Raw genomic sequence first — 13,665 nt, 5'->3', positions numbered from 1 at the left:
TTTTCACAACTGTACAATAAAATATTCATATTTTAAAATAGAGATTTTACAGATATAGTTCATATTATAGCCGAGTATTAATTTAAATTTAAAAAGGTGGTGCCTTTTGATATTGTCATATCTGGGTTAAACAGAGAACTTGAATCGAGTCGACATTCATTTCACTTATTCCCCGTTAGAGGGCATTCTAAGCTTACTCCGCTCCGGTGTAAATAGTTTTAATTTTGTACCGATAAATACGGACGTTTTGGTGTAAATTTGTCTTCCTCAGAGCCTCCTTGACAACAGGTAGACCTAGAAATAGTACTATCGGAGGATGGAGGGAGACAGATTTAAATCAAAACGAAACCGTAGATTTTCTAATTTTAGTAATGCCATACTCTGTATTAGAGTACAAAGACTCGTTTCATACAGGTTCTCTGAACCGCATATTGGAATATTTTCCTAGCGGTGCCTTTTGGTATTGTCATATCTGGGTTAACCCTTAAACGCCCAACCTTTTGTAGGTTCCAGGTATGCCCATGGGTGGGTAAAAAATGTCCACCTCTAAAATAGCTAATATATTTTTATTGAGGGTTATTACAAATGTTAGAAATGGATTAAACTTAAGAATCGCATGCTTAGTAAACAAAAAGTAAACACAGGATCTTCTAAAATATCAATATAAATGATGTACAAACCTTACAACAAATTTACGATGTACAATCAAAATTAAAATACCAGTCAAAGCCAATAATTCAGATTTGTCGATTTTCTCCACATTCTTCCTTTCCTCCTCATTAGTGTGGCAGACAATTATGTAGATACGTAGATAATTAGGTAGATTATGTTCCTGCCAACGAGAAATTATACAGAAACCTTTAGTAACAAGGTTTACCAAGGGTGGACATTTTGTGCCCACTCCATAGTTAATTCAAAATATTACTCTTATTTTCAAAAATATCGGTAGAATCAAATTAATATTCGATAAAGGGCTATCTTTTTAACAATAATATGTTACAAGGGAATACGCATTAGGTGGATATTTTTTACCCACCCTTGGGCGTTTAAGGGTTAAACAGAGAACTTGAATCGAGTCGACATTCATTTCACTTATTCCCCGTTAGAGGGCGTTCCAACCATACTACGGTATAAATAGTTTTATTTTTGTACCGAGAACTGTGGACGTTTTGGTGTAGATTTGTGTTCTGCAGAGCCTCCTTGACAACAGGTAGACCTAGAAATAGTACTATCGGGGGATGACAGGAGACAAATTTAAATCAAAACGAAACCATAGATTTTTTAATTTGATTAATTTAACGCATTAAACAAAGGACCACATTGGTAAAAAAAAACGGGCTTCGGTAAAAAGTAAAAAAAAAACGAAAAACATTACGTCTTTGGTCGACGCCGGGCAGGGCCGCCGCTAAAGTGTTGGCCGCCCGTGTGCAACTTAATATTTGCCGCCCCCCTTTTAACACTTTAGTTGCTTCAACATAGTATTTAAAGAAATTTACAGGAGATACATTGTAACCGTAACGCGTATATGAATAAAAATTGCTCTGATCTCGACGTTACTTTTAGACCTGGATGTCGCGTACCAAAAGAAAGTAGATTAATAGCAAGCTGAAAATTTGTTAATAGCTTAACGGTGTCTAGTCTGACAAACTTTGATGTATGGGAACACTGAAACAGGGGAAGTTTTAATTGTAGAACAGGTTAAAAATTTGGACCGTCACACTACGAAAACGTTCCATGTATTTTATCGGACATAACTTTCAATTAATTTGTTACCATTTCATTAAACTCTCATACAAAAATCAGATTATTGTTTATCACCAACTGGGCATTTTAATGAGTGGAACACCAAGAACATGTCAAATGACAGGAATCATGTTGGCCAGTAATAGCACTCTGCTTTTTGCATGAGAGTTTAATGAAAGGATAACAAATCAATTGGATGTTCTGTCCGACAAAATACATGGGACGTTTTCCTAATCTAACGTTCCAAATTTTTAAACTGTTCCACAATTAAAACTTCCCCTGTTCCAGTGTTTCCGTACATCAAAGTTTGTCCGACTAGACACCGTTAAGCTATTAACAAATTTTCAGCTTGCTATTAATCACCTTTTTTTGGTACGCGGGATCCAGGCCTATTTGAAATAAAGTAGTGTGCAAAAGAAACGGGCACACTACTATATATTACAAACAAAATCATTTATCATAAGCGTGTCTAAAATCATCAAATTCTCAACTTGACTGAACTATAACCCATCTATAACCATACATAAGCATAAAGGGACAATATTATAACAGAGCAACCATCGAGTAATAAAAAAGATTTTTTTAAACCATCGAGTAATAATAAAGACTTTTTTATTACTCAATGAGAGCAACTTAAAAGCACTTATCTAAATTCTCGGAAAGTATCCTATTGTCGTATCGTACTCTCTTAACAAATCATAAATGTTCAGAATTTGAATAAATCGCATATGGACCCGTAGGCCACACAGGCGCTAATTTACGGCGCCATAAGAGCAGTAAACCCATTGGTTAACTCCTCCACCAATTGTAGATGAAATAGGAGTTAGTCAACCAATGCCTTGTCAGGTTTACTGCTCTTACGGCGCCGTAAATTATCGCCCGTGTGGCCTTAGCCTTAGCCACAGTCAGTTAGAAAGTCGCCAGTCACTTTGAATTATTAAAAAGCATTCCTGGAACTACTTTATGACTACAACTGCAAAAGGGCAGTTCATATAATAAATAACATTTTCTGGCATTTTTGTTTAAATTGTTTGAAATATTACGAGTTTATAGAAAGATGTAGATCATTACTATGTATTTAATTTTTTGAATTTATTTTCGTTTAAAAAAATATTATCATCAGTGGCCTGCTTTTGGCCGCCCTTATAATCGGCCGCCCGTGTGCGATGCATACTTTGCACACATGGTAGCGGCGGCCCTGACGCCGGGCCCCGGTAGAATCTACCGGCTCTACCGCCCTCGCAGCAAGCCTGGTTCTGAATACTTTATATTTGGTTGAGCTCATGAGCTCTATGCTCTATCTTGTCCATATTTTTTAAACATAAAAAATATTGATGAATCCTCGTACACCAAAGTTCCTAATCTTTTTGCTATTCTAAACTATTAGAATGTTGGTACACGGCCTTTTACCGCTCTGTGTGTAGTATATGTGTGTGTTTGTTGTGTGAGCTGGGTGGGGACGCATATCAAGCTTAGCTCGCAAACAAGTGGGGCTGCGAGTTGTGCACTATGCCCCAACCACATCCAAAACAAATCAAGACTGTCAGTTGTTTTGTTATCGTCGCGCGGCGTGTTCAGCGACCGGTCATGTGGCATCTGACCATGCCACGGCGATAGTCTGCTGTTTTTTGACTATGGATTAGGAAGCATTTTCAGACTTTTTTTCTTTTTAGTTGTTTTTTTATGCCAGTTATTGAGCCAGTTTTAGAATTAGTTTTATTTTTCGTTTTTGGATTATTACCGCACGTTTGAAGGTTGGTAAATCTAATGAACCTTGGGGGTTATGGTTAGAATAGAATAGTTTAAATGAACTTTTATGTTATTTCAAACAAGCAATATTATTAACCATGAATAATGTTTGAATTGTTCACAAATTAAGGCTTGTAAACAATTACTACCTATTTATAATTCGAATATGTATGTATGCATTTACGAGTATTATCAAAATAAATAATATGACGAATCGGCATATCTAACCCTTTATTTTAGTTACATTACAGCTTTTTAACAAAACTCTGAACTTCAAAAGAAGTTCGTTCGCTGTAAAAATCTGCAAAAAAAAATTATAACTGCGTTTGATTTTGTTAAAAAACTGAAGATATTGAACGCTTATATGAATTTTCTTCCAAAGTCCTTTTTGAACATTTCTTATAATGTACCTGCTGATGTCTGATGACGGTCAAAATGTAGATATGATCATGTATCATTATTGCGTATATCTTTTATTACATAGATCCTAAAACAACATTGCCTTCATTATAATTTAAAGCATGTTGTACTTTGCATATAGCTAATTAAACAATTTTAATTTTGTATTACTCTAATTACTTCCATAGATGTTTCAATTTAAAGAAATTTTTATTCCAACCCAGTTCAAATTCTAATATCCATATAAACATACGTAACATGTTTTATCTCATTACTACTGAATTAAGAGCGTATTTTTCGGCTCCAATGCTTTTTAACTGCATTAATTTTTTTCGATTCCTGAGAAAACTAATAAAATATTAGAGAAAATTTAAACGCAGAATGAAAGATTACCTACATTATTACCGAGGGCTGAAAGTCCCTTAAAATAAACAAAAAGTTTCTTTTGAATGAGATATTTCAAATTAAAAATCACACCAGATTTTCTCTATTTTTTCATACCTGTAACTTATTAAACTAAACATTATAAAAGTTTTCGGGGACCTTCAGCCCTCGGTAATAACGTAATCTTTCATTCTGCTTTTAAATTTTTAAAAGATACTTATTAGTTTTCTCAGGATTTGAAAAAAAATTAATGCATTTAAAAATCATTGAAGCCGAAATTTGCGCCTACCCTCTTAAATAATAATATGTTTTGAGAGTGTTTAAATCTCCAATCCCAATCGCCCACTATTCTTTCATGATCCAGTATTTTGTTTAACTGATTTTTAGCTTTTTAAAATTATTTGTCAGTATGTTGTTACGTTATAAGACTGACTTTTCTATGATATTTTAGGCACTAAGTTTAGTTTTAGTTGACTTTATTTATTTTTAATAACTTCTAAACAAATGAGAAACACTGAATTTATATCCTTTATTTTACAAACTACTACATCTAATTTATTTATTACACTAAATCTGATAATTTATCTAATTACAAATTCAAAAATATACCGCGCCCGTCACATATCAAAGTACACCGACTTTTTCAAATTCACAACTAAACTGCTAATTACAAAAACCTACTATTTATACAACATTCAATGTTCTAGAAATAAATAACATCTCGAATAATATTTACAAGAAACAAGAAAGAATTTACTCCTAAAGTCGAGAAGGAATAGAACATCATAAATCATAAAAAAGGTTACTTGGTAAACAACTCGGGTCTGTTCGGCCGGGAGCTGAAAACAGTCTATGGCATAATTATGTCACAATGTTATTGGTCATTGTATATTTTTTAGCCGCTTTTTTACGTTTCGGCACATACATCAGTATTCGTGATGTGCAAGTACTTGGAAGGGAAACGAGAAACGACCGTGCGCGAGTCGCGGAGAAATATTGCAACTATCTTAAATAATTCATATTGTCAATTGAAATTGTCAAATTGACGTATATTTCATACCTTCTGTCATTGAAGCAGAAAAATTATATATTGCTCCACAATATTGATATGATATGCAATTATTATATAAAGGTAAATTTAATTAATTGTATTTTGCTTGCAGTACTGCATTTTAATAACTAATTTTATTTACTACATACAATTGTTTACGTTTGCATAACATAACCTGCATCTTATTTTTTCTTCTTATTATTTTTTTGGACTATGGCCTTGACAATTATCCAGCAACCAGGACTAATATAATTGGCCAATATAATTAAAAGTGCGAATAAAAGTACAGAGCGTAGAAATAGAGATCGCTTTGCCGAACTTGCACGGTCCCAATACGATCTCAACTACTTAGCTATTGTATTGTATCATCATCAACAACTATTCTATCCATCGCCGGATGTGAGCCTTCATTAGGTGTGTCCATTCATTTTTGTTCATTGTTTTTTTTGCATCTATTCGTGGCCTGCCATTCGCTTGATGTCATCAGTACATCTGATTTGAGGTCTGCCTCTACAATCTTCTTTGTTCTTGATTACTAGAGAGCGGAATATATGCAAAGTGCATATAGATGCATATATTGCATATTTTCAGACAGCAAACACAATATTGCATATTTAAGCTAAACACGATATATTTTAAATATTTTAAAATATTTAAAAATATTTTATATTGCATATTTTAAAAATAAATTATATAAAAGTTTAAAATTTTCCTCTCTTAGTTGGAATTTTATAACTTCGATATGAACGAGCTCGTTATTTATCTATCTATCGCTCATTATTATCTATCTGGACTTTCCCATTACTACCTGAATTTAACAATTATGGGTGTTCCCAGAAAAATATTATTTTATTAGCGTAGCAAGTCATAGCAAGTCATAATAGCTAATATTTATTTTGTCAGTTTCCGGCCAACATTTGTTTAAAGTAAACGTTGTATCGTATTTAGTGTTTTTGAAGTGAATGGTATATATTAAATTTAAATATGTCTACCATTCAAAAAAGTGCTTGGATAAAGTGTTCCGAGTTAAAGCTAAGTGGAGACAAAGTATTTTGCAAGGCCTGTTCCAAAATCATAAGTTACATTCATTTTCACATTTCATTTTTTAAATGAGGAACTGACAAACAAAAGCTTCATGTCCCACAAAAGAAATTTTTCTGGAAAGAGTGTTTTTATTCGACAAATTCGCTTTTACTTCTATAAAGACGGACATAGAGAGAAGCATCAAAATACAAAAATCCATCAAATTGTAGACAATTCCGAAAGTTGTACGTATTTTTGAAGGCAACTTTTCTAAAGATCTTACGACTTGGCAAATTAGTTTACTGCCTAAATTAAAATATTGTCCTATAACATTAGTAGATGTAGAACGAACTTTTTCTGTGTCCAAACACGTTGTTAGTGATAGAAGGCAAAAGTTGCTAGTTGAAAATTTTGAAAAATATTTGATTATAAATTCATACTATAATTTAGATTCTTAATTTAATTATAATATCAGTTTTTGTGTGTCATTTCATTTGTTTTTATGTGAAAAATAAATATGTATTAAACATAAATGTAGGTTGAATTTTTTAAACATAAATGTTTATATTTAATATATTGTTTTATTTTTGAGTATTTTTAATGTGCATTTGCATATTTAGACAAATTTAGAAAAAATACCTGCATATTTGTAGTAAAAGTAATGCATATATATGCGCATATTTTGGTAATGTTGTGTTGCATATATTCCGCTCTCTATTGATTACTATATGATTACTAATTGACTATATGATTATTAAAAGCCCATGTTACATTTCCATGTGTCAGAACCGTCAATACGTATCTACTGATCTAGACGCAGAGTATGGATCAAGAAGCAGTTTCAGACTTTTTTTTTTTTAGTTGTTTTTTATGCCAGTTATTGAGCCAGTTTTAGAATTAGTTTTATTTTTCGTTTTTGGTTTATTATCGCACGCTTGAAAATTGGTAAATCTAATGAACCTTGGGGGTTATGGTTAGAATAGAGATTAGTTTAAATGAACTTTATTTTTATATTGTTTCACATAAACAACCATGAATAATGTTTGAATTGTTCAAGAATTCTATTTACAATTCGAATTTGTATGCATTTCGTATGTATTGATTTTCAAAATAAACAATAATAACGAACCGACATAACACTTTATTTTATTGTTACACTAGCTCAGCTTTATAAGAAACAAAACTCTGATTTTCAAAAGAACTTCGTTACCTGTAAAGATCTGAAAACAAAAAAAAATTAAACCAGCTTTTGATTTTACTAAAAACATGCAGATATAGAACCCTCTCAGTATATTAATTTTATTTCGAAAGTATTTTTTGGAGATTTTCTGTATAACCTATTATATTGATCTGATGACTGTCAAAGTGTACCTACACCTAGATATGATCATGTATCATCATTGCGAATATCTTTTATTACATAGATCCTAGAACCTAGAACAACATTGCCTTAAATATAATTTAACGCATGTTGCATGTTGTACTTTGCATATAGCTAATTAACAAATTTTAATTTGGTATTATGTACTATAATTACTTCCATATATGTTTCAATTTAAAGATATTTTTATTCCAACCCAGTTCAAATTCTAACATCGATGTAAATATACGTAACATGTTTTATTAATATCTCTCTCATTATCTACTACAGCATTAAATAATAATGTAAAATGTTTTGAAAGTGTTTAAATCTCCAATCACCGACTATTCTTTCATGATGCAGTATTTTGTTTCACTGATTTTTCGGATTTTAAAATTGGTCAGTATTTTATTCATTATATTTTTTAGCCGCTTTTTTACATTTTTTCACATCAGTATACCTAGTATACCATCTCAACTACTTAGCTCCTAGATTGTATCATCACCAACAACTATTCCATCCATCATCGGATGTAAGACTCTCTAAGGCAGGCCGCACACCAACGAAACATGAAACGTAAAACATGAAACGTAAAACACGTTTCATGAAAATAAAACACGGCTAAACAAATCTTGAAGTTCGCCTACCAATGAAACGAGTGTGATTCATGCTCATAAAACATTTTTATTTTCGGAGAGTTTCATAAATGGCCGGACGTTTATTTATTTAGCAGTGTTTTATTTCCATGAAACGTGATTTACGTTTCATGTTTCTTTGATGTGCGGCCTGCTTTAGAGATGTTTCCATTCATTTCTCTTTGTTGTTTTCTGCATCCATTCGTGACCAGCCAATCGCTTGATGTCATCTGTCCATCTGGTTTTAATTCTGCCTCTACTTCTCTTGTTTGTTCTTGGTCGCCATTCAAGAATTCGCTTCATCCAATGCAACGATTGTCTTCCATTCTTCCTGTGTGTCCTGCCAAGTTCCATTTTGACATGGCATTCTTTTGGATTACACATTACACCTGCTCCTTTTGATCGTCTTCGTATTTCTTCATTAGATTTTCGATAGCTGAGCTTAATGTAGAGTTATGTAGAGCAATCTCCGTTCCATAGCTCTCTTAGTCACTTGAAGTTTGTGGATTATATTGTGGTTAAAAACCCATGTTTCAGTTCCATATGTCAGAATCAGCAATACGAACTGATTTATTTTCAGACTTTTTTCTTTTTAGTTGTTTTTTATGCCAGTTATTGAGCCAGTTTTAGAATTAGTTTTATTTTTCGTTTTTGGATTATTACCGTATGTTTGAAGGTTGGTAAATCTAATGAACCTTGGGGGTTATGGTTAGAATAGAGCAGCGGTTCTCAACCTTTTTGTGTCATGTACCACCAAATACTTTTTATTATTTTTGGTACCACCTAACTGAAATACATATCTAACTAGGTGATCTAATTAACTATAATAGTGGTGCTGATTTTGTCTGTTTTTGCGTTTTGTGTACCACCTCAAAAAATGAAATGTACCACCAGTGGTACATGTTCCACAGATTGGGAACCGCTGGAATAGAGAATAGTTTAAATGAACTTTTATGTTATTTCAAACAAGCATGAAGAATGTTTGAATTGTTCACAAATTAAGGCTTGTAAACAATTACTATACTTTATAATTCGAATGTGTGTATGTAGGTATGTATTTATTTTTAAAATAAACAATATGACGAATCGGCATATCTAACTCTTTATTTTAAAGTTGCATTAGCTCAGTTTTTTAAGACACAATAACTCTGAATTTCAAAAGAAGTTCTAGCTGTAAAGATCTGAAAAAAAATTATGGTAGGAAAGCAAAGTATGCTAAATGTGCAGTCACTCGAGCAGTGACCTACTCTTCACAACCCTATTGGGTTGTGAAGAGTAGGTCCTAAAACCAAAAGAAGTTAAGTAAAGTTTTCCATTTTAGTGGGGACCTTCCATTTATAATTTAATTTTCCATTTCCAACAATGGTTTTTTAGATTATAGCGCCATTTATCCATAATTCGAAGCACTGCCTCGAATAAAAGTTACTTATTTTTACGTAAGGAATCCCAATCTGCAATAAAAATGGGGGCTCCCATTTAAGATTTTAAAGTAACCCCCCACCCCATCTCCGTGGGGAGTCGTGTTTGGTACCATTCGATAGATTTTTCAAAATTATTGAATAAGTGTATTTTTCAGTTTTTCGATCTGATGTTCATTTCGCGGGATTCGTATTTAAAATATTAAATTTACCCCCCACCCCTCTCCGTGGGAAGTCGTATTTGGTATCATTCGATAGATTTTTGAAATATACACTGTTTTGTATGTACTTAACTTACCTTATCTTAATCTGACGATTTCGAGTTTTTCTAAGGATAGATTTTTTTCGGCCCCTCTTAACGAACTCCCCTGCATTAAGAGCCAATATATGGTAGAGGTACATTTTCAGGGTACAAGGTTTCTCCCCATGTAATAATCTGACGCGCTCGAGTAACTGCAAAAATCCCCGCTTGGGCTCCCCTACCATTAAACCTTCGTTTGATTGTACTAAAAAACTGTAGATATAGAATGCTTATATGAATTTTATTCCAAAATCCTTCTTTAACATTGCCTATACAGGGTGCCCCGAAAAGATTGGTCATAAATTATACCACAGATTCTGGGGTCAAAAATAGGTTGATTGAACCTCACTTACCTATATACAATAGAGCACACAAAAAAAGTTACAGCCCTTTGAAGTTACAAAATGAAAATCGATTTTTTTTCATATATCGAAAACTCTCAGAGATTTTTTATTGAAAATTGACATGTGGCATTTTTACGACAGCAATATCTTAAAAAAAAATTAAGTAAAATTTCTGCACTCCATACAAATTTTATGGGGGTTTTGTTCCCTGAAACCCCCCCAAACTTTTGTATACGTTCCAATTAAATTATTATTGTGGCACTATTAGTTAAACACATTATTTTTAAAACTTTTTTGCCTCTTAGTACTTTTTCGATAAGCCAGTGTTTATCGAGATATTTTGAATATTTGTCGAATCCACCACATATTTGTATATGGTTAAGTACGGTTATAGGGGTCTAGGACATTTCGCCGTCGCCGTTTCGCCGTCGCCATTTCGCCGTCGCCGTTTCGCCGTCGAGCCATTTCGCCGTCGCCGTTTCGCCGTCGAGCCATTTCGCCGTCGCCATTTCTTTGTTAGCATTCGTATTTATAATTTCGGGATGATCATTACTTGTCTATAAGTTTTGAATGGTTTTCGAACGATTATATACTATCACTTTTGCATAATGAAGTTTTTATTTTTGATGCAGTAAAAACAATTGAAATTGAAATCTGTAAATATTTTATTTTTCGGACGAAAACAATGTATAGTTGAATACGAAAATATGACTTGGTTTTACTAGCAACATCAGCATTTTATTTACACTGACATTTAGTATAAAAAAGTTAGTATGTTATCACGTTCTTGCGACATTTAGTGTAAATAAGTTAGTATGTTATCACGTTCTTGTAAACTTAACCAATGCCGGGATCGCGACGGCGAACTGGCTCGACGGCGAAACGGCCGACGGCGAAGTGGCTCGACGGCGAAATGGCGACGGCGAAATGGCGACGGCGAAACGGCGACGGCGAAACGTCCCAGTCCGCGGTTATAGAGACCTGTTAATAATCTGAAAATTTATTTATAATTTACATTTTTAGGTATATTTTGAAAAAGAAGCTACATCTCGATAAAAGGTGACTTATGAACAAAAGACTAAGAGACAAAAGTTTTAAAAACACTGTGTTTAACTAATGGTACCACAATAATAGTTTAATTGGAACGTACACAAACATTAGGGGGGTTTAAAGGAACAAAACCCCCATAAAATTTTTACGTAAATATATTGAAAAAGAAGCCGCATCTCAATAAAAACTGGCTTATCGAAAAAATACTGAGAGGCAAAAAAGTTTTAAAAACGTTGTGTTTAACTAATGGTACCACAATAATGAATTAATTGGAACGTACACAAAAGTTTGGGGGGGTTTAAGGGAACAAAATCCCCATAAATTTTTTATGGGGTGGACAAATTTCACTATAATTTTGTTTTAAGATGTTCTTGACATAAGAATTATACATGTCCATTTTCGATAAAAAATCTCTAATAGTTTTCGATATATTGAAAAAAATCGATTTTCATTTTGTAACTTCAAAGGGCTGTAACTTTTTTTGTGAGCACATTTGTACTAAGGTAAGTTAGGTTCAATCGAACTATTTTTGACCCCAGAATGTGTGGTATAATTTATGACCATTCTTTTCGGGACACCCTGTATAACGTAGGTACTGATGATGTCTGATGACTGTCAAAATGTAGATAATAAAAATGTAGATAATAATATGATCATGTATCATTATTGCGTATCTTTTATTTCATAGATCTTAGGACAACATTGCCTTCATATAATTTTACGCATGTTGTACTTTGCATAATAATATAGCTAATTAAACAATTTTAATTTTGTATTACTATAATTACTTCTACAACATGATGTTTCAATTTAAAGCAATTTTTATTCCAACCCAGTTCAAATTCTATTTTATTATTTATTAAGTTCAACAGGCCTTGTAGGCTAAAACGTTTCAATTTTTCTGCTTACATTTTATTTTAATCTTATTCTTACCAATTTTATTTAATTACACTTCATTCTTCTTATGCACTCCTTCACCACCTTCCTTTATCCCCTTCTGCCCAACGCTAGTTCTTTCCATCTCTAAATGTTACTCTTCTTCAGGTCTTCGTACACACTGTCCTTTCATCTTTTTCTTTCCCTACCTTTCCTTCTCTTTTGTGTTGGTCTTCGTGAGAGTACCAGTTTTGGCATTCTTTTACTTCCCGTTATTTCGATGTGCCCCAAATATCGTATTCTCTGTGCCTTTCTCGTCGTCGTTATCGTTGGCTCTTTATACAGTTGTTCTTAATGTTGAGCATTCTCCGGTTCAGAGCTCTCTGCGTCACTTGATGTTTGTGTACTATGTTGTTGTTAAAAGTCCTAGTTTCTGTTCCACTTGTTAGAATAGGCAATACATACTTTGGAAATCAAACATCCAAATAAACTTATTTGAATCCCGATTATTGTTACTGTTGTTCTTACTTCTTAACTTTCTTCTTTACGTGCCATCCTCGCGACGAAAGTTGGCAATCATCATTGCTATTGACACTACAGCTCGAAAGAGTTCAGTTGAGCTGCATCCAAACCATTCTCTGAGATTTCTCAGCCAGGACATTTTTCTCCTACCTATGCTGCGCCTTCGTTGAATCTTTCCCTGCATAATTAATTTTAGGAGTTCATATATGTCACCACGTGTTATATGACCCAAGTATTGAAGTTTTCTTATTTTGATGGAATCCAGTATCTCCCTGCTGTTCTGTATTCTCTTTAGTACTTCCTCATTGGTTATTCTCTCTGTCCAGGAGATTCTCAGCATTCTTCGATACGTCCACATCTCAAATGCTTCCAATCTATTGAGGCATTGTTTATTGAGAGTCCATGTCTCCCCACCATACAAGAAAACAGAAAATACATAACATTTTAGTACTAGCTTTCTAAGATTTAGGCTGAGGTCTCTACTACATAATATTTGTTTCATATTAGTGAATGCACTTCTAGCCTTTTCTATTCTAATTCGGATTTCTTTGGTATAATCGTTTGTTTCACTTTAATATTTTCAACATTTGGTTCTTATTAGTTACATAATGATGTTTTATGCTTTAAGATATATTATCATAATATTTCAACCCTTAAAACCACCCTTGTTGTAGCTATATATAAAAAATTTACTTATCCTAAAACAATAATTTCGGCTTGCATCGATTTAGATAAAAATTTGGGATTAGGATCATCTCACCCTGTATTTCATATTCTATACGCTGTGAGCTCGTACGTAGAAGGGATATT

The 13,665-nt window shown here is 33.1% G+C and overlaps 1 protein-coding gene across 2 annotated transcripts in view; it reads left to right on the top strand.

The window, feature by feature from the left end:
• The first annotated feature begins 3,184 nt into the window (after positions 1–3,184).
• The window catches only part of LOC114332543 (Krueppel-like factor 5), a 663,198-nt gene continuing 652,717 nt past the window's right edge, over positions 3,185–13,665 (top strand). The window contains exon 1 of one of the 2 annotated variants that reach the window (XM_050643496.1): positions 3,185–3,497. The gene's annotated coding sequence lies outside the window, so the exon portion shown is untranslated. Of the gene's footprint in view, positions 3,498–8,916; positions 9,021–13,665 lie in introns of those variants that run through there. The other variant, XM_050643497.1, reaches the window with a different exon arrangement.

The sequence above is a fragment of the Diabrotica virgifera genome, chromosome 2 (genome assembly GCF_917563875.1).
Source record: "Diabrotica virgifera virgifera chromosome 2, PGI_DIABVI_V3a".
Taxonomy (NCBI): domain Eukaryota; kingdom Metazoa; phylum Arthropoda; class Insecta; order Coleoptera; family Chrysomelidae; genus Diabrotica; species Diabrotica virgifera.
The sequence above is the reverse complement of the archived record's forward strand: the minus strand, read 5'-3'. Positions and strand labels throughout refer to the sequence as shown.